Consider the following 22794-nt stretch of genomic DNA (forward strand, 5'->3'; position numbering starts at 1 on the left):
CATGGATGAGCTTTTGACATTTTGTGCAATTTGAAACGTAACATTGTCTATTGGCATCGTTACCTTACGAAATGTGGCACAAAAGCTGAACTAGCATGTTAGACTTCTAAGAATACTAAATAGAGTACAACGGTCCACTTTGATGCTTTGGAATTGCTCAACTCTCTCCATAGACGAGGTTTTGGTGTTTTTATGCAATTTGAAATGTAACATGGTCTATTGGGATCATTACCTTACGAAACGTTGCACGAAAGCTAAACTAGCATGTTAGACTTCTAAGAACTCTAAATAGAGGACAATGGTCCACTTTGATGCTTTGGAATTGCTAAACTCTCTCCATAGACGAGCTTTTGATGTTTTGTGCAATTTGAAACGTAACATTGTCTATTGGCATCGTTACCTTACGAAATGTGGCACGAAAGCAAAAGTAGCATGTTGGACTTCTAAGAACACTAAATAGAGTACAACGATCCACTTTGATGCTTTGGAATTGTTACACACTCTCTATGGACGAGCTTCTGATGTTTTGTGCAATATGAAACCTAACATTGTCTATTGGCATCACTACCTTATGAAACGTGGCACGACAACTAAACTAGCCTGTTAGACTGCTTAGAACACTAAATAGAGTACGACGGTCAACTGTGATGTTTCGAAATTGCTCAACTCTCTCCATAGACGAGGTTTTGATGTTTTTATGCAATTTGAAATGTAACATGGGCTATTGGCATCATTACCTTATCAAACATTGCACTAAAGCTAAACTAGCATGTTAGACTTCTAAGAACACTAAATAGAGTACAATGGTCCACTTTGATGCTTTGGAATTGCTATACTCTCTCCACGGACGAGCTTTTGACGTTTTGTGCAATTTGAAACGTAACATTGTCTATTGGCATCGTTACCTTACAAAACATTGCACGAAAGCTAAACTAGCATGTTAGACTTCTAGGAACACTAAATAGAGTACAATGGTCCACTTTGATGCTTTGGAATTGCTAAACTATCTCCATGGACGAGCTTTTGACGTTTTGTGCAATTTGAAACGTAACATTGTCTATTGGCATCGTTACCTTACGAAACGTGGCACGAAAGCTGAACTAGCATGTTAGACTTTTAAGAACACTAAATAGAGCACAACGGTCCACTTTGATGCTTTGGAATTGCTCAACTCTCTCCATAGACGAGGTTTTGGTGTTTTTATGCAATTTGAAATGTAACATGGTCAATTGGGATCATTACCTTACGAAACGTTGCACGAAAGCTAAACTAGCATGTTAGACTTCTAAGAACTCTAAATAGAGGACAATGGTCCACTTTGATGCTTTGGAATTGCTAAACTCTCTCCATAGACAAGCTTTTGATGTTTTGTGCAATTTGAAACGTAACATTGTCTATTGGCATCGTTACCTTACGAAATGTGGCACGAAAGCTAAACTAGCATGTTGGACTTCTAAGAACACTAAATAGAGTACAACGATCCACTTTGATGCTTTGGAATTGTTACACACTCTCCATGGATGAGCTTCTGATGTTTTGTGCAATTTGAAACGTAACATTGTCTATTGGCATCACTACCTTATGAAACGTGGCACGACAACTAAACTAGCCTGTTAGACTGCTTAGAACACTAAATAGAGTACGGCGGTCAACTGTGATGTTTCGAAATTGCTCAACTCTCTCCATAGACGAGGTTTTGATGTTTTTATGCAATTTGAAATGTAACATGGGCTATTGGCATCATTACCTTATCAAACATCGCACTAAAGCTAAACTAGCATGTTAGACTTCTAAGAACACTAAATAGAGTACAATGGTCCACTTTGATGCTTTGGAATTGCTATACTCTCTCCACGGACGAGCTTTTGACGTTTTGTGCAATTTGAAACGTAACATTGTCTATTGGCATCGTTACCTTACAAAACATTGCACGAAAGCTAAACTAGCATGTTAGACTTCTAGGAACACTAAATAGAGTACAATGGTCCACTTTGATGCTTTGGAATTGCTAAATTATCTCCATGGACGAGCTTTTGATGTTTTGTGCAATTTGAAACGTAACATTGTCTATTGGCATCGTTACCTTACGAAACGTGGCACGAAAGCTGAACTAGCATGTTAGACTTTTAAGAACACTAAATAGCGCACAACGGTCCACTTTGATGCTTTGGAATTGCTCAACTATCTCCATGGATGAGCTTTTGACGTTTTGTGCAATTTGAAACGTAACATGGTCTATTGGCATCATTACCTTATCAAACATTGCACGAAAGCTAAACTAGCATGTTAGACTTCTAAGAACACTAAATAGAGTACAATGGTCCACTTTGATGCTTTGGAATTGCTATACTCTCTCCACGGACGAGCTTTTGACGTTTTGTGCAATTTGAAACGTAACATTGTCTATTGGCATCGTTACCTTACAAAACATTGTACGAAAGCTAAACTAACATGTTAGACTTCTAGGAACACTAAATAGAGTACAATGGTCCACTTTGATGCTTTGGAATTGCTAAACTATCTCCATGGATGAGCTTTTGACGTTTTGTGCAATTTGAAACGTAACATTGTCTATTGGCATCGTTACCTTACGAAACGTGGCACAAAAGCTGAACTAGCATGTTAGACTTCTAAGAATACTAAATAGAGTACAACGGTCCACTTTGATGCTTTGGAATTGCTCAACTCTCTCCATAGACGAGGTTTTGGTGTTTTTATGCAATTTGAAATGTAACATGGTCTATTGGGATCATTACCTTACGAAACGTTGCACGAAACCTAAACTAGCATGTTAGACTTCTAAGAACTCTAAATAGAGGACAATGGTCCACTTTGATGCTTTGGAATTGCTAAACTCTCTCCATAGACGAGCTTTTGATGTTTTGTGCAATTTGAAACGTAACATTGTCTATTGGCATCGTTACCTTACGAAATGTGGCACGAAAGCTAAACTAGCATGTTGGACTTCTAAGAACACTAAATAGAGTACAACGATCCACTTTGATGCTTTGGAATTGTTACACACTCTCCATGGACAAGCTTCTGATGTTTTGTGCAATTTGAAACCTAACATTGTCTATTGGCATCACTACCTTATGAAACGTGGCACGACAACTAAACTAGCCTGTTAGACTGCTTAGAACACTAAATAGAGTACGACGGTCAACTGTGATGTTTCGAAATTGCTCAACTCTCTCCATTGACGAGGTTTTGATGTTTTTATGCAATTTGAAATGTAACATGGGCTATTGGCATCATTACCTTATCAAACATTGCACTAAAGCTAAACTAGCATGTTAGACTTCTGAGAACACTAAATAGAGTACAATGGTCCACTTTGATGCTTTGGAATTGCTATACTCTCTCCACGGACGAAATTTTGACGTTTTGTGCAATTTGAAACGTAACATTGTCTATTGGCATCGTTACCTTACAAAACATTGCACGAAAGCTAAACTAGCATGTTAGACTTCTAGGAACACTAAATAGAGTACAATGGTCCACTTTGATGCTTTGGAATTGCTAAACTATCTCCATGGACGTGCTTTTGACGTTTTGTGCAATTTGAAATGTAACATTGTCTATTGGCATCGTTACCTTACGAAACGTGGCACGAAAGCTGAACTAGCATGTTAGACTTTTAAGAACACTAAATAGAGCACAACGGTCCACTTTGATGCTTTGGAATTGCTCAACTATCTCCATGGATGAGCTTTTGACGTTTTGTGCAATTTGAAACGTAACATGGTCTATTGGCATCATTACCTTATCAAACATTGCACGAAAGCTAAACTAGCATGTTAGACTTGTAAGAACACTAAATAGAGTACAATGGTCCACTTTGATGCTTTGGAATTGCTATACTCTCTCCACGTACGAGCTTTTGACGTTTTGTGGAATTTGGAACGTAACATTGTCTATTGGCATCGTTACCTTACAAAACATTGCACGAAAGCTAAACTAGGATGTTAGACTTCTAGGAACACTAAATAGAGTACAATGGTCCACTTTGATGCTTTGGAATTGCTAAACTATCTCCATGGACGAGCTTTTGATGTTTTGTGCAATTTGAAACGTAACATTGTCTATTGGCATCGTTACCTTACGAAACGTGTCACGAAAGCTGAACTAGCATGTTAGACTTTTAAGAACACTAAATAGAGCACAACGGTCCACTTTGATGCTTTGGAAATGCTCAACTATCTCCATGGATGAGCTTTTGACGTTTTGTGCAATTTGAAACGTAACATGGTCTATTGGCATCATTACCTTATCAAACATTGCACGAAAGCTAAACTAGCATGTTAGACTTGTAAGAACACTAAATAGAGTACAATGGTCCACTTTGATGCTTTGGAATTGCTATACTCTCTCCACGGACGAGCTTTTGACGTTTTGTGGAATTTGGAACGTAACATTGTCTATTGGCATCGTTACCTTACAAAACATTGCACGAAAGCTAAACTAGGATGTTAGACTTCTAGGAACACTAAATAGAGTACAATGGTCCACTTTGATGCTTTGGAATTGCTAAACTATCTCCATGGACGAGCTTTTGACGTTTTGTGCAATTTGAAACGTAACATTGTCTATTGGCATCGTTACCTTACGAAACGTGGCACGAAAGCTGAACTAGCATGTTAGACTTTTAAGAACACTAAATAGAGCACAACGGTCCACTTTGATGCTTTGGAATTGCTCAACTATCTCCATGGATGAGCTTTTGACGTTTTATGCAATTTGAAACGTAACATGGTCTATTGGCATCATTACCTTATCAAACATTGCACGAAAGCTGAACTAGCATGTTAGACTTCTAAGAACACTAAATAGAGTACAATGGTCCACTTTGATGCTTTGGAATTGCTATACTCTCTCCACGGACGAGCTTTTGACGTTTTGCGCAATTTGAAACGTAACATTGTCTATTGGCATCGTTACCTTACAAAACATTGCACGAAAGCTAAACTAGCATGTTAGACTTCTAGGAACACTAAATAGAGTACAATGGTCCACTTTGATGCTTTGGAATTGCTATACTCTCTCCACGGATGAGCTTTTGACGTTTTGTGCAATTTGAAACGTAACATTGTCTATTGGCATCGTTACCTTACAAAACATTGCACGAAAGCTAAACTAGCATGTTAGACTTCTAGGAACACTAAATAGAGTACAATGGTCCACTTTGATGCTTTGGAATTGCTAAACTATCTCCATGGACGAGCTTTTGACGTTTTGTGCAATTTGAAACGTAACATTGTCTATTGGCATCGTTACCTTACGAAACGTGGCACGAAAGCTGAACTAGCATGTTAGACTTTTAAGAACACTAAATAGAGCACAACGTCCACTTTGATGCTTTGGAATTGCTCAACTATCTCCATGGATGAGCTTTTGACGTTTTGTGCAATTTGAAACGTAACAAGGTCTATTGGCATCATTACCTTATCAAACATTGCACGAAAGCTAAGCTAGCATGTTAGACTTCTAAGAACACTAAATAGAGTACAATGGTCCACTTTGATGCTTTGGAATTGCTATACTCTCTCCACGGACGAGCTTTTGACGTTTTGTGCAATTTAAAACGTAACATTGTCTATTGGCATCGTTACATTACAAAACATTGCACGAAAGCTAAACTAGCATGTTAGACTTCTAGGAACACTAAATAGAGTACAATGGTCCACTTTGATGCTTTGGAATTGCTAAACTATCTCCATGGACGAGCTTTTGACGTTTTGTGCAATTTCAAACGTAACATTGTCTATTGGCATCGTTACCTTACGAAACGTGGCACAAAAGCTGAACTAGCTTGTTAGATTTCTAAGAATACTAAATAGAGTACAACGGTCCACTTTGATGCTTTGGAATTGCTCAACTCTCTCCATAGACGAGGTTTTGGTGTTTTTATGCAATTTGAAATGTAACATGGTCTATTAGGATCATTACCTTACGAAACGTTGCACGAAAGCTAAACTAGCATGTTAGACTTCTAAGAACTCTAAATAGAGGACAATGGTCCACTTTGATGCTTTGGAATTGCTAAACTCTCTCCATAGACGAGCTTTTGATGTTTTGTGCAATTTGAACGTAACATTGTCTATTGGCATCGTTACCTTACGAAATGTGGCACGAAAGCTAAACTAGCATGTTGGACTTCTAAGAACACTAAATAGAGTACAACGATCCACTTTGATGCTTTGGAATTGTTACACACTCTCCATGGACGAGCTTCTGATGTTTTGTGCAATTTGAAACGTAACATCGTCTATTGGCATCACTACCTTATGAAACGTGGCACGACAACTAAACTAGCCTGTTAGACTGCTTAGAACACTAAATAGAGTACGACGGTCAACTGTGATGTTTCGAAATTGCTCAACTCTCTCCATAGATGAGGTTTTGATGTTTTTATGCAATTTGAAATGTAACATGGTCTATTGGCATCATTACCTTATCAAACATTGCACGAAAGCTAAACTAGCATGTTAGACTTCTAACAACACTAAATAGAGTACAATGGTCCACTTTGATGCTTTGGAATTGCTATACTCTCTCCACGGACGAGCTTTTGACGTTTTGTGCAATTTGAAACGTAACATTGTCTATTGGCATCGTTACCTTACAAAACATTGCACGAAAGCTAAACTAGCATGTTAGACTTCTAGGAACACTAAATAGAGTACAATGGTCCACATTGATGCTTTGGAATTGCTAAACTATCTCCATGGACGAGCTTTTGACGTTTTGTGCAATTTGAAACGTAACATTGTCTATTGGCATCGTTACCTTACGAAACGTGGCACGGAAGCTGAACTAGCATGTTAGACTTTTAAGAACACTAAATAGAGCACAACGGTCCACTTTGATGCTTTGGAATTGCTCAACTATCTCCATGGATGAGCTTTTGACGTTTTGTGCAATTTGAAACGTAACATGGTCTATTGACATCATTACCTTATGAAACGTGGCACGAAAGCAAAACCAGCCTGTTAGACTGCTTACAACACTAAATAGAGTACAAAGGTCCACTTTGATGCTTTGGAATTGCTCAACTCTCTCCATAGACGAGGTTTTGGTGCTTTTATGCAATTTGAAATGTAACATGGTCTATTGGGATCATTACCTTACGAAACGTTGCACGAAAGCTAAACTAGCATGTTAGACTTCTAAGAACTCTAAATAGAGGACAATGGTCCACTTTGATGCTTTGGAATTGCTAAACTCTCTCCATAGACGAGCTTTTGACGTTTTGTGCAAATTGAAACGTAACATTGTCTATTGGCATCGTTACCGTACGAAATGTGGCACGAAGGCTAAACTAGCAAGTTGGACTTCTAAGAACACTAAATAGAGTACAACGATCCACTTTGATGCTTTCTAATTGTTACACACTCTCCATGGATGAGCTTTTGACGTTTTGTGCAATTTGAAACGTAACATTGTCTATTGGCATCACTACCTTATGAAACGTGCCACGACAACTAAACTAGCCGGTTAGACTGTTTAGAACACTAAATAGAGTACAGCGGTCCACTTTGATGCTGAGGAATTGCTCAACTCTCTCCATAGACGAGGTTTTGATGTTTTTATGCAATTTGAAATGTAACATGGTCAATTGGCATCATTACCTTATCAAACATTGCACGAAAGCTAAACTAGCATGTTGGACCTCTAAGAACACTAAATAGAGTACAATGGTCCACTTTGATGCTTTGGAATTGCTAAACTCTCTCTATAGACGAGCTTTTGACGTTTTGGGTAATTTGAAACGTAACATTGTCTATTGGCATCGTTACCTTACGAAACGTGGCACGAAAGCTGAACTAGCATGTTAGACTTATAAGAACACTAAATAGAGTACAACGGTCCACTTTGACGCTTTGGAATTGCTCAACTCTCTCCATAGACGAGGTTTTGGTGTTTTTATGCAATTTGAAATGTAACATGGTCTTTTGGAATCATTACCTCACGAAACGTTGCACGAAAGCTAAACTAGCATGTTAGACTTCTAAGAACTCTAAATAGAGGACAATGGTCCACTTTGATGCTTTGGAATTGTTACACACTACCCATGGACGAGCTTCTGACGTTTTCTGTAATTTGAAACGTAGCATTGTCTATTGGCATCACTACCTTATGAAACGTGGCACGACAACTAAACTAGCCTGTTAGACTGCCTAGAACACTAAATAGAGTACGACGGTCCACTGTGATGTTTCGGAATAGCTCAACTCTCTCCATAGACGAGGTTTTGATGTTTTTATGCAATTTGAAATGTAACATGGTCTATTGGCATCATTACCTTATCAAACATTGCACGAAAGCTAAACTAGCATGTTAGACTTCTAAGAACACTAAATAGAGTACAATGGTCCACTTTGATGCTTTGGAATTGCTATACTCTCTCCAAGGATGAGCTTTTGACGTTTTGTGCAATTTGAAACGTAACATTGTCTATTGGCATCGTTACCTTACGAAACGTGGCACGAAAGCTGAACTAGCATGTTAGACTTTTAAGAACACTAAATAGAGCACAACGGTCCACTTTGATGCTTTGGAATTGCTCAACTATCTCCATGGATGAGCTTTTGACGTTTTATGCAATTTGAAACGTAACATTGTCTATTGGCATCATTACCCTACGAAACGTGGCACGAAAGCTAAACTAGCCTGTTAGACTGCTTAGAACACTAAATAGAGTACAGTGGTCCACTTTGATCCTTTGGAATTGCTCAACTCTCTCCATAGACGAGGTTTTGGTGCTTTTATGCAATTTGAAATGTAACATGGTCTATTGGGATCATTACCTTACGAAACGTTGCACGAAAGCTAAACTAGCATGTTAGACTTCTAAGAACTCTAAATAGAGGACAATGGTCCACTTTGATGCTTTGGAATTGCTAAACTCTCTCCATAGACGAGCTTTTGACGTTTTGTGCAATTTGAAATGTAACATTTTCTATTGGCATCGTTACCGTACGAAATGTGGCACGAAGCTAAACTAGCATGTTGGACTTCTAAGAACACTAAATAGAGTACAACGATCCACTTTGCTGCTTTGGAATTGTTACACACTCTCCATAGATGAGCTTTTGACGTTTTGTGCAATGTGAAACGTAACATTGTCTATTGGCATCACTACCTTATGAAACGTGGCACGACAACTAAACTAGCCTGTTAGACTGCTTAGAACACTAAATAGAGTACAGCGGTCCACTTTGATGCTTTGGAATTGCTCAACTCTCTCCATAGACGAGGTTTTGATGTTTTTATGCAATTTGAAATGTAACATGGTCTATTGGCATCATTACCTTATCAACCATTGCACGAAAGCTAAACTAGCATGTTAGACTTCTAAGAACACTAAATAGAGTACAATCATCCACTTTGATGCTTTGGAATTGCTAAAATCTCTCCAAGGATGAGCTTTTGATGTTTTGTGCAATTTGAAACGTAACATTGTCTATTGGCATCAGTACCTTATGAAACGTGGAACGAAAGCTAAACTAGCCTATTAGACCTCGTAGAACACTAAATAGAGTATAGTGGTCCACTTTGATGCTTTGGAATTGCTCAACTCTCTTCATAGACGAGGTTTTGAAGTTTTTATGCACTCTGAAATGTAACATGGTCTATTGGCATCATTACCTTATCAAACATTGCACGAAAGCTAAACTAGCATGTTGGACCTCTAAGAACACTAAATAGAGTACAATGGTCCACTTTGATCTTTGGAATTGCTAAACTCTCTCTATAGACGAGCTTCTGACGTTTTGTGTAATTTGAAACGTAACATTGTCTATTGGCATCGTTACCTTACGAAACGTGGCACGAAAGCTGAACTAGCATGTTAGACTTCTAGGAACACTAAATGGAGTACAACGGTCCACTTTGATGCTTTGGAATTGCTCAACTCTCTCCATGGATGAGCTTTTGACGTTTTGTGCAATTTGAAACGTAACATTCTCTATTGGCATCGTTACCTTACGAAATGTGGCACGAAAGCTAAACTAGCATGTTGGACTTCTAAGAACACTAAATAGAGTACAACGATCCACTTTAAGGCTTCGGAATTGTTACACACTCTCCATGGATGAGCTTTTGACGTTTTGTGCAATTTGAAACGTAACATTGTCTATTGGCATCACTACCTTATGAAACGTGACACGAAAGCTAAACTAGCCTGTTAGACTGCTTAGAACACTAAATAGAGTACAGCCGTCCACTTTGATGCTTTGGAATTGCTCAACTCTCTCCATAGACGAGGTTTTGATGTTTTTATGCAATTTGAAATGTAACATGTTCTATTCGCATCATTACCTTATCAAACATTGCACGAAAGCTAAACTAGCATGTTAGACTTCTAAGAACACTAAATAGAGTACAATGGTCCACTTTGTTGCTTTGGAATTGCTAAACTCTCTCCAAGGACGAGCTTTTGACGTGTTGTGCAATTTGAAACGTAACATTGTCTATTGGCATCGTTACCTTACAAAACGTTGCACGAAAGCTAAACTAGCATGTTAGACTTCTAGGAACACTAAATAGAGTACAATGGTCCGCTTTGATGCTTTGGAATTGCTAAACTATCTCCATGGACGAGCTTTTGACGTTTTGTGCAATTTGAAACGTAACATTGTCTATTGGCATCGTTACCTTACGAAACGTTGCACGAAACCTGAACTAGCATGTTAGACTTCTAAGAACACTTAATAGAGTACAACGGTCCACTTTGATGCTTTGGAATTGCTGAACTATCTCCATGGATGAGCTTTTGACGTTTTGTGCAATTTGAAACGTAACATTGTCTATTGGCATCATTACCTTACGAAACGTGGCACGAAAGCTAAACTAGCATGTTAGACTGCTTAGAACACTAAATAGGGTACAGTAGTCCACTTTGATGCTTTGGAATTGCTCAACTCTCTCCATAGACGAGGTTTTGGTGTTTTTATGCAATTTGAAATGTAACATGGTCTATTGGGATCATTACCTTACGAAACATTGCACGAAAGCTAAACTAGCATGTTAGACTTCTGAGAACTCTAAATAGAGCACAATGGTCCACTTTGATGCTTTGGAATTGCTAAACTCTCTCCATAGACGAGCTTTTGACGTTTTGTGCAATTTGAAACGTAACATTGTCTACTGGCATCGTTACCTTACGAAATGTGGCACGAAAGCTAAACTAGCATGTTGGACTTCTAAGAACACTAAATAGAGTACAGCAATCCACTTTGATGCTTTGTAATTGTTACACACTCTCCATGGACGAGCTTTTGACGTTTTATGCAGTTTGAAACGTAACATTGTCTATTGGCATCGTTACCTAACGAAACGTGGCACGAAACTTGAACTAGCATGTTAGACTTCTAAGAATACTAAATAGAGTACAACGGTCCCCTTTGATGCTTTGGAATTGCTTAACTATCTCCATCGACGAGCTTTTGACGTTTTGTGCAATTTGAAACGTAACATTGTCTATTGGCATCATTACCTTACGAAACGTGGCACGAAAGCTAAACTAGCATGATAGACTTCTAGGAACACTAAATAGAGTACAATGGTTCACTTTGATTCTTTGGAATATCTAAACTATCTCCATCGACGAGCTTTTGACGTTTTGTGCAATTTGAAACGTAACATTGTCTATTGGCATCATTACCTTACGAAACGTGGCACGAAAGCTAAACTAGCCTATCAGACTGCTTAGAACACCAAATAGAGTACAGTGGTCCATTTTGATGCTTTGGAATTGCTCAACTCTCTCCATAGACGAGGTTTTGGTGTTTTTATGCAATTTGAAATGTAACATGGTCTATTGGGATCATTACCTTACGAAACGTTGCACGAAAGCTAAACTAGCATGTTAGACTTCTAAGAACTCTAAATAGAGTACAATGGTCCACTTTGATGCTTTGGAATTGCTAAACTCTCTCCATAGACGAGCTTTTGACGTTTTTGGCAATTTGAAATGTAACATTGTCTAGTGGCATTGTTACCTTACAAAACGTTGCACGAAAGCTAAACTAGCATGTTAGACTTCTAGGAACACTAAATAGAGTACAATGGTTCACTTTGATGCTTTGGAATTGCTAAACTATCTCCATGGACGAGCTTTTGACGTTTTATGCAATTTGAAACGTAACATTGTCTATTGGCATTGTTACCTAACGAAACATGGCACGAAACTTGAACTAGCATGTTAGACTTCTAAGAACACTAAATAGAGTACAACGGTCCACTTTGATGCTTTGGAATTGCTTAACTATCTCCATCGACGAGCTTTTGACGTTTTGTGCAATTTGAAACGTAACATTGTCCATTGGCATCATTACCTTACGAAACGTGGCACGAAAGCGAAACTAGCCTGTTAGACTGCTTAGAACACTAAATACAGTACAGTGGTCCACTTTGATGCGTTGGAATTGCTCAACTCTCTCCATAGACGAGGTTTTGGTGTTTTTATGCAATTTGAAATGTAACATGGTCTATTGGGATCATTACCTTACGAAACGTTGCACGAAAGCTAAACTAGCATGTTAGACTTCTAAGAACTCTAAATAGAGTACAATGGTCCACTTTGATGCTTTGGAATTGCTGAACTCTCTCCAAGGATGAGCTTTTGACGTTTTGTGCAATTTGAAACGTAACATTGTCTAGTGGCATCGTTACCTTACAAAACGTTGCACGAAAGCTAAACTAGCATGTTAGACTTCTAGGAACACTAAATTGAGTGCAATGGTTCACTTTGATGCTTTGGAATTGCTAAACTATCTCCATGGACGAGCTTTTGACGTTTTATGCAATTTGAAACGTAACATTGTCTATTGGCATCGTTACCTAACGAAACGTGGCACGAAACTTGAACTAGCATGTTAGACTTCTAAGAACATTAAATAGAGTACAATGGTCCACTTTGATGCTTTGGAATTTCTAAACTCTCTCCATAGACGAGCTTTTGACGTTTTTCGCAATTTGAAACGTAACATTGTCTATTCGCATCGTTACCTTACGAAATGTGGCATGAAAGCTAAACTAGCATGTTGGACTTCTAGGAACACTAAATAGAGTACAACGGTCCACTTTGATGCTTTGGAATTGCTCAACTATCTCCACGGATGAGCTTTTGACATTTTGTGCAATTTGAAACGTAACATTGTCTATTGGCATCATTACCTTACGAAACGTGGCACGAAAGCTAAACTAGCCTGTCAGACTGCTTAGAACACCAAATAGAGTATAGTGGTCCACTTTGATGCTTTGGAATTGCTCAACTCTCTCCATAGACGAGGTTTTGGTGTTTTTATGCAATTTGAAATGTAACATGGTCTATTGGGATCATTACCTTACGAAACGTTGCACGAAAGCTAAACTAGCATGTTAGACTTCTAAGAACTCTAAATATAGTACAATGGTCCACTTTGATGCTTTGGAATTGCAAAACTCTCTCCATAGACGAGCTTTTGACGTTTTTTACAATTTGAAACGTAACATTGTCTATTGGCATCGTTACCTTACGAAATGTGGCACGAAAGCTAAACTAGCATGTTGCACTCCTAAGAACACTAAATAGAGTACAACGATCCACTTTGATGCTTTCTAATTGTTACACACTCTCCATGGATGAGCTTTTGATGTTTTGTGCAACTTGAAACGTAACATTGTCTATTGGCATCACTACCTTATGAAACGTGGGACGAAAGCTAAACTAGTCTGTTAGACTGCCTAGAACACTAAATAGAGTACAGCGGTCCACTTTGATGCTTTGGAATTGCTCAACTCTCTCCATAGATGAGGTTTTGATGTTTTTATGCAATTTGAAATGTAACATGGTCTATTGGCATCATTACCTTATCAAACATTGCACGAAAGCTAAACTAGCATGTTAGACTTCTAAGAAGACTAAATAGAGTACAATGGTCCACTTTGATGCTTTGGAATTGCTAAACCCTCTCCAAGGACGAGCTTTTGACGTTTTGTGCAATTTGAAACGTAACATTGTCTAGTGGCATTGTTGCCTTACAAAACGTTGCACGAAAGCTAAACTAGCATGTTAGACTTCTAGGAACACTAAATCGAGTACAATGGTTCACTTTGATGCTTTGGAATTGCTAAACTATCTCCATGGACGAGCTTTTGACGTTTTATGCAATTTGAAACGTAACATTGTCTATTGGCATCGTTACCTAACGAAACATGGCACGAAACTTGAACTAGCATGTTAGACTTGTAAGAACTCTAAATAGAGTACAACGATCCACTTTGATGCTTTGGAATTGCTTAACTATCTCCATCGACGAGCTTTTGACGTTTTGTGCAATTTGAAACGTAACATTCTCCATTGGCATCATTACCTTACGAAACGTGGCACGAAAGCTAAACTAGCCTGTTAGACTGCTTAGAACACTAAATAGAGTACAGTGGTCCACTTTGATGCTTTGGAATTCCTAAACTCTCTCCATAGACGAGGTTTTGGTGTTTTTATGCAATTTGAAATGTAACATGGTCTATTGGGATCATTACCTTACGAAACGTTGCACGAAAGCTAAACTAGCATGTTAGACTTCTAAGAACTCTAAATAGAGTACAATGGTCCACTTTGATGCTTTGGAATTGCTGAACTCTCTCCAAGGATGAGCCTTTGACGTTTTGTGCAATTTGAAACGTAACATTGTCTAGTGGCATCGTTACCTTACAAAACGTTGCACGAAAGCTAAACTAGCATGTTAGACTTCTAGGAACACTTAATTGAGTACAATGGTTCACTTTTATGCTTTGGAATTGCTAAACTATCTCCATGGACGAGCTTTTGACGTTTTATGCAATTTGAAACGTAACATTGTCTATTGGCATCGTTACCTAATGGAACGTGGCACAAAAGTTGAACTAGCATGTTAGACTTCTAAGAACATTAAATAGAGTACAATGGTCCACTTTGATGCTTTGGAATTGCTAAACTCTCTCCATAGACGAGCTTTTGACCTTTTGTGCAATTTGAAACGTAACATTGTCTATTCGCATCGTTACCTTACGAAATGTGGCATGAAAGCTAAACTAGCATGTTGGAATTCTAGGAACACTAAATAGAGTACAACGGTCCACTTTGATGCTTTGGAATTGCTCAACTATCTCCACGGATGAGCTTTTGACATTTTGTGCAATTTGAAACGTAACATTGTCTATTGGCATCATTACCTTACGAAACGTGGCACGAAAGCTAAACTAGCCTGTCAGACTGCTTAGAACACCAAATAGAGTACAGTGGTCCACTTTGATGCTTTGGAATTGCTCAACTCTCTCCATAGACGAGGTTTTGGTGTTTTTATGCAATTTGAAATGTAACATGGTCTATTGGGATCATTACCTTACGAAACGTTGCACGAAAGCTAAACTAGCATGTTAGACTTCTAAGAACTCTAAATAGAGTACAATGGTCCACTTTGATGCTTTGGAATTGCTGAACTCTCTCCAAGGATGAGCCTTTGACGTTTTGTGCAATTTGAAACGTAACATTGTCTAGTGGCATCGTTACCTTACAAAACGTTGCACGAAAGCTAAACTAGCATGTTAGACTTCTAGGAACACTTAATTGAGTACAATGGTTCACTTTGATGCTTTGGAATTGCTAAACTATCTCCATGGACGAGCTTTTGACGTTTTATGCAATTTGAAACGTAACATTGTCTATTGGCATCGTTACCTAACGAAACGTGGCACAAAACTTGAACTAGCATGTTAGACTTCTAAGAACATTAAATAGAGTACAATGGTCCACTTTGATGCTTTGGAATTGCTAAACTCTCTCCATAGACGAGCTTTTGACCTTTTGTGCAATTTGAAACGTAACATTGTCTATTCGCATCGTTACCTTACGAAATGTGGCATGAAAGCTAAACTAGCATGTTGGAATTCTAGGAACACTAAATAGAGTACAACGGTCCACTTTGATGCTTTGGAATTGCTCAACTATCTCCACGGATGAGCTTTTGACATTTTGTGCAATTTGAAACGTAACATTGTCTATTGGCATCATTACCTTACGAAACGTGGCACGAAAGCTAAACTAGCCTGTCAGACTGCTTAGAACACCAAATAGAGTACAGTGGTCCACTTTGATGCTTTGGAATTGCTCAACTCTCTCCATAGACGAGGTTTTGGTGTTTTTATGCAATTTGAAATGTAACATGGTCTATTGAGATCATTACCTTACGAAACGTTGCACGAAAGCTAAACTAGCATGTTAGACTTCTAAGAACTCTAAATATAGTACAATGGTCCACTTTGATGCTTTGGAATTGCAAAACTCTCTCCATAGACGAGCTTTTGACGTTTTGTGCAATTTGAAACGTAACATTGTCTATTGGCATCGTTACCTTACGAAATGTGGCACGAAAGCTAAACTAGCATGTTGGACTCCTAAGAACACTAAATAGAGTACAACGATCCACTTTGATGCTTTCTAATTGTTACACACTCTCCGTGGATGAGCTTTTGATGTTTTGTGCAACTTGAAACGTAACATTGTCTATTGGCATCACTACCTTATGAAACGTGGGACGAAAGCTAAACTAGTTTGTTAGACTGCCTAGAACACTAAATAGAGTAAAGTGGTCCACTTTGATGCTTTGGAATTGCTCAACTCTCTCCATAGATGAGGTTTTGATGTTTTTATGCAATTTGAAATGTAACATGGTCTATTGGCATCATTACCTTATCAAACATTGCACGAAAGCTAAACTAGCATGTTAGACTTCTAAGAAGACTAAATAGAGTACAATGGTCCACTTTGATGCTTTGGAATTGCTAAACCCTCTCCAAGGACGAGCTTTTGACGTTTTGTGCAATTTGAAACGTAACATTGTCTAGTGGCATTGTTACCTTACAAAACGTTGCACGAAAGCTAAACTAGCATGTTAGACTTCTAGGAACACTAAATCGAGTACAATGGTTCACTTTGATGCTTTGGAATTGCTAAACTATCTCCATGGACGAGCTTTTGACGTTTTATGCAATTTGAAACGTAACATTGTCTATTGGCATCGTTACCTAACGAAACATGGCACGAAACTTGAACTAGCATGTTCGACTTGTAAGAACTCTAAATAGAGTACAACGGTCCACTTTGATGCTTTGGAATTGCTTAACTATCTCCATCGACGAGCTTTTGACGTTTTGTGCAATTTGAAACGTAACATTGTCCATTGGCATCATTACCTTACGAAACGTGGCACGAAAGCTAAACTAGCCTGTTAGACTGCTTAGAACACTAAATAGAGTACAGTGGTCCACTTTGATGCTTTGGAATTCCTAAACTCTCTCCATAGACGAGGTTTTGGTGTTTTTATGCAATTTGAAATGTAACATGGTCTATTGGGATCATTACCTTACGAAACGTTGCACGAAAGCTAAACTAGCATGTTAGACTTCTAAGAACTCTAAATAGAGTACAATGGTCCACTTTGATGCTTTGGAATTGCTGAACTCTCTCCAAGGATGAGCCTTTGACGTTTTGTGCAATTTGAAACGTAACATTGTCTAGTGGCATCGTTACCTTACAAAACGTTGCACGAAAGCTAAACTAGCATGTTAGACTTCTAGGAACACTAAATTGAGTACAATGGTTCACTTTGATGCTTTGGAATTGCTAAACTATCTCCATGGACGAGCTTTTGACGTTTTATGCAATTTGAAACGTAACATTGTCTATTGGCATCGTTACCTAACGAAACGTGGCACAAAACTTGAACTAGCATGTTAGACTTCTAAGAACATTAAATAGAGTACAATGGTCCACTTTGATGCTTTGGAATTGCTAAACTCTCTCCATAGACGAGCTTTTGACCTTTTGTGCAATTTGAAACGTAACATTGTCTATTCGCATCGTTACCTTACGAAATGTGACATGAAAGCTAAACTAGCATGTTGGACTTCTAGGAACACTAAATAGAGTACAACGGTCCACTTTGATGCTTTGGAATTGCTCAACTATCTCCACGGATGAGCTTTTGACATTTTGTGCAATTTGAAACGTAACATTGTCTATTGGCATCATTACCTTACGAAACGTGGCACGTAAGCTAAACTAGCCTGTCAGACTGCTTAGAACACCAAATAGAGTACAGTGGTCCACTTTGATGCTTTGGAATTGCTCAACTCTCTCCATAGATGAGGTTTTGTTGTTTTTATGCAATTTGAAATGTAACATGGTCTATTGGGATCATTACCTTACGAAACGTTGCACGAAAGCTAAACTAGCATGTTAGACTTCTAAGAACTCTAAATAGAGTACAATGGTCCACTTTGATGCTTTGGAATTGCAAAACTCTCTCCATAGACGAGCTTTTGACGTTTTCTGCAATTTGAAACGTAACATTGTCTATTGGCATCGTTACCTTACGAAATGTGGCACGAAAGCTAAACTAGCATGTTGGACTCCTAAGAACACTAAATAGAGTACAACGATCCACTTTCATGCTTTCTAATTGTTACACACTCTCCATGGATGAGCTTTTGATGTTTTGTGCAATTTGAAACGTAACATTGTCTATTGGCATCACTACCTTATGAAACGTGGGACGAAAGCTAAACTAGTCTGTTAGACTGCCTAGAACACTAAATAGAGTACAACGGTCCACTTTGATGCTTTGGAATTGCTTAACTATCTCCATCGACGAGCTTTTGACGTTTTGTGCAATTTGAACCGTAACATTGTCCATTGGCATCATTACCTTACGAAACGTGGCACGAAAGCTAAACTAGCCTGTTAGACTGCTTAGAACACTAAATAGAGTGCAGTGGTCCACTTTGATGCTTTGGAATTCCTCAACTCTCTCCATAGACGAGGTTTTGGTGTTTTTATGCAATTTGAAATGTAACATGGTCTATTGGGATCATTACCTTACGAAACGTTGCACGAAAGCTAAACTAGCATGTTAGACTTCTAAGAACTCTAAATAGAGTAGAATGGTCCACTTTGATGCTTTGGAATTGCTAAACTATCTCCATGGACGAGCTTTTGATGTTTTATGCAATTTGAAATGTAACATTGTCTATTGGCATCGTTACCTAACGAAACGTGGCACGAAACTTGAACTAGCATGTTAGACTTCTAAGAACATTAAATAGAGTACAATGGTCCACTTTGATGCTTTGGAATTGCTAAACTCTCTCCATAGACGAGCTTTTGACGTTTTGTGCAATTTGAAACGTAACATTGTCTATTCGCATCGTTACTTTACGAAATGTGGCATGAAAGCTAAACTAGCATGTTGGACTTCTAGGAACACTAAATAGAGTACAACGGTCCACTTTGATGCTTCGGAATTGCTCAACTATCTCCACGGATGAGCTTTTGACATTTTGTGCAATTTGAAACGTAACATTGTCTATTGGCATCATTACCTTACGAAACGTGGCACGAAAGCTAAACTAGCCTGTCAGACTGCTTAGAACACCAAATAGAGTACAGTGGTCCACTTTGATGCTTTGGAATTGCTCAACTCTCTCCATAGACGAGGTTTTGGTGTTTTTATGCAATTTGAAATGTAACATGGTCTAGTGGGATCATTACCTTACAAAACGTTGCACGAAAGCTAAACTAGCATGTTAGACTTCTAAGAACTCTAAATAGAGTACAATGGTCCACTTTGATGCTTTGGAATTGCTAAACTCTCTCCATAGACGAGCTTTTGACGTTTTGTGCAATTTGAAACGTAACATTGTCTATTGGCATCGTTACCTTACGAAATGTGGCACGAAAGCTAAACTAGCATGTTGGACTCCTAAGAACACTAAATAGAGTACAACGATCCACTTTGATGCTTTCTAATTGTTACACACTGTCCATGGATGAGCTTTTGATGTTTTGTGCAATTTGAAACGTAACATTGTCTATTGGCATCACTACCTTATGAAACGTGGGACGAAAGCAAAACTAGTTTGTTAGACTGCCTAGAACACTAAATAGAGTACAGCGGTCCACTTTGATGCTTTGGAATTGCTCAACTCTCTCCATAGATGAGGTTTTGATGTTTTTATGCAATTTGAAATGTAACATGGTCTATTGGCATCATTACCTTATCAAACATTTCACGAAAGCTATACTAGCATGTTAGACTTCTAAGAACACTAAATAGAGTACAATGGTCCACTTTGATGCGTTGGAATTGCTAAACCCTCTCCAAGGACGAGCTTTTGACGTTTTGTGCAATTTGAAACGTAACATTGTCTAGTGGCATTGTTACCTTACAAAACGTTGCACGAAAGCTAAACTAGCATGTTAGACTTCTAGGAACACTAAATAGAGTACAATGGTTCACTTTGATGCTTTGGAATTGCTAAACTATCTCCATGGACGAGCTTTTGACGTTTTATGCAATTTGAAACGTAACATTGTCTATTGGCATCGTTACCTAACGAAACATGGCACGAAACTTGAACTAGCATGTTAGACTTCTAAGAACACTAAATAGATTACAATGGTCCACTTTGATGCTTTGGAATTGCTTAACTATTTCCATCGACGAGCTTTTGACGTTTTATGCAATTTGAAACGTAACATTGTCTATTCGCATCACTACCTTATGAAACGTGGGACGAAAGCTAAACTATTTTGTTAGACTGCCTAGAACACTAAATAGAGTACAGCGGTCTACTTTGATGCTTTGGAATTGCTCAACTCTCTCCATAGATGAGGTTTTGATGTTTTTATGCAATTGAAATGTAACATGGTCTATTGGGATCATTACCTTACGAAACGTTGCACGAAAGCTAAACTAGCATGTTAGACTTCTAAGAACTCTAAATAGAGTACAATGGTCCACTTTGATGCTTTGGAATTGTTGAACTCTCTCCAAGGATGAGCTTTTGACGTTTTGTGCAATTTGAAACGTAACATTGTCTAGTGGCATCGTTACCTTACAAAACGTTGCACGAAAGCTAAACTAGCATGTTAGACTTCTAGGAACACTAAATAGAGTACAATGGTCCGCTTTGATGCTTTGGAATTGCTAAACTATCTCCATGGATGAGCTTTTGACGTTTTATGCAATTTGAAACGTAACATTGTCTATTGGCATCGTTACCTAATGAAACATGGCACGAAACTTGAACTAGCATGTTAGACTTCTAAGAACACTAAATAGAGTACAGTGGTCCACTTTGATGCTTTGGAATTGCTAAACTCTCTCCATAGACGAGCTTTTGACGTTTTGTGCAATTTGAACCGTAACATTGTCCATTGGCATCATTACCTTACGAAACGTGGCACGAAAGCTAAACTAGCCTGTTAGACTGCTTAGAACACTAAATAGAGTGCAGTGGTCCACTTTGATGCTTTGGAATTCCTCAACTCTCTCCATAGACGAGGTTTTGGTGTTTTTATGCAATTTGAAATGTAACATGGTCTATTGGGATCATTACCTTACGAAACGTTGCACGAAAGCTAAACTAGCATGTTAGACTTCTAAGAACTCTAAATAGAGTAGAATGGTCCACTTTGATGCTTTGGAATTGCTGAACTCTCTCCAAGGATGAGCTTTTGACGTTTTGTGCAATTTGAAACGTAACATTGTCTAGTGGCATCGTTACCTTACAAAACGTTGCACGAAAGCTAAACTAGCATGTTAGACTTCTAGGAACACTAAATTGAGTACAATGGTTCACTTTGATGCTTTGGAATTGCTAAACTATCTCCATGGACGAGCTTTTGACGTTTTATGCAATTTGAAACGTAACATTGTCTATTGGCATCGTTACCTAACGAAACGTGGCACGAAACTTGAACTAGCATGTTAGACTTCTAAGAACATTAAATAGAGTACAGTGGTCCACTTTGATGCTTTGGAATTGCTAAACTCTCTCCATAGACGAGCTTTTGATGTTTTGTGCAATTTGAAACGTAACATTGTCTATTCGCATCGTTACTTTACGAAATGTGGCATGAAAGCTAAACTAGCATGTTGGACTTCTAGGAACACTAAATAGAGTACAACGGTCCACTTTGATGCTTCGGAATTGCTCAACTATCTCCACGGATGAGCTTTTGACATTTTGTGCAATTTGAAACGTAACATTGTCTATTGGCATCATTACCTTACGAAACGTGGCACGAAAGCTAAACTAGCCTGTCAGACTGCTTAGAACACCAAATAGAGTACAGTGGTCCACTTTGATGCTTTGGAATTGCTCAACTCTCTCCATAGACGAGGTTTTGGTGTTTTTATGCAATTTGAAATGTAACATGGTCTAGTGGGATCATTACCTTACAAAACGTTGCACGAAAGCTAAACTAGCATGTTAGACTTCTAAGAACTCTAAATAGAGTACAATGGTCCACTTTGATGCTTGGGAATTGCTAAACTCTCTCCATAGACGAGCTTTTGACGTTTTGTGCAATTTGAAACGTAACATTGTCTATTGGCATCGTTACCTTACGAAATGTGGCACGAAAGCTAAACTAGCATGTTGGACTCCTAAGAACACTAAATAGAGTACAACGATCCACTTTGATGCTTTCTAATTGTTACACACTGTCCATGGATGAGCTTTTGATGTTTTGTGCAATTTGAAACGTAACATTGTCTATTGGCATCACTACCTTATGAAACGTGGGACGAAAGCTAAACTAGTTTGTTAGACTGCCTAGAACACTAAATAGAGTACAGCGGTCCACTTTGATGCTTTGGAATTGCTCAACTCTCTCCATAGATGAGGTTTTGATGTTTTTATGCAATTTTAAATGTAACATGGTCTATTGGCATCATTACCTAATCAAACATTTCACGAAAG

Source organism: Tripterygium wilfordii, chromosome 5 (assembly GCF_013401445.1).
Source record: "Tripterygium wilfordii isolate XIE 37 chromosome 5, ASM1340144v1, whole genome shotgun sequence".
Classification (NCBI taxonomy): Eukaryota; Viridiplantae; Streptophyta; class Magnoliopsida; order Celastrales; family Celastraceae; genus Tripterygium; species Tripterygium wilfordii.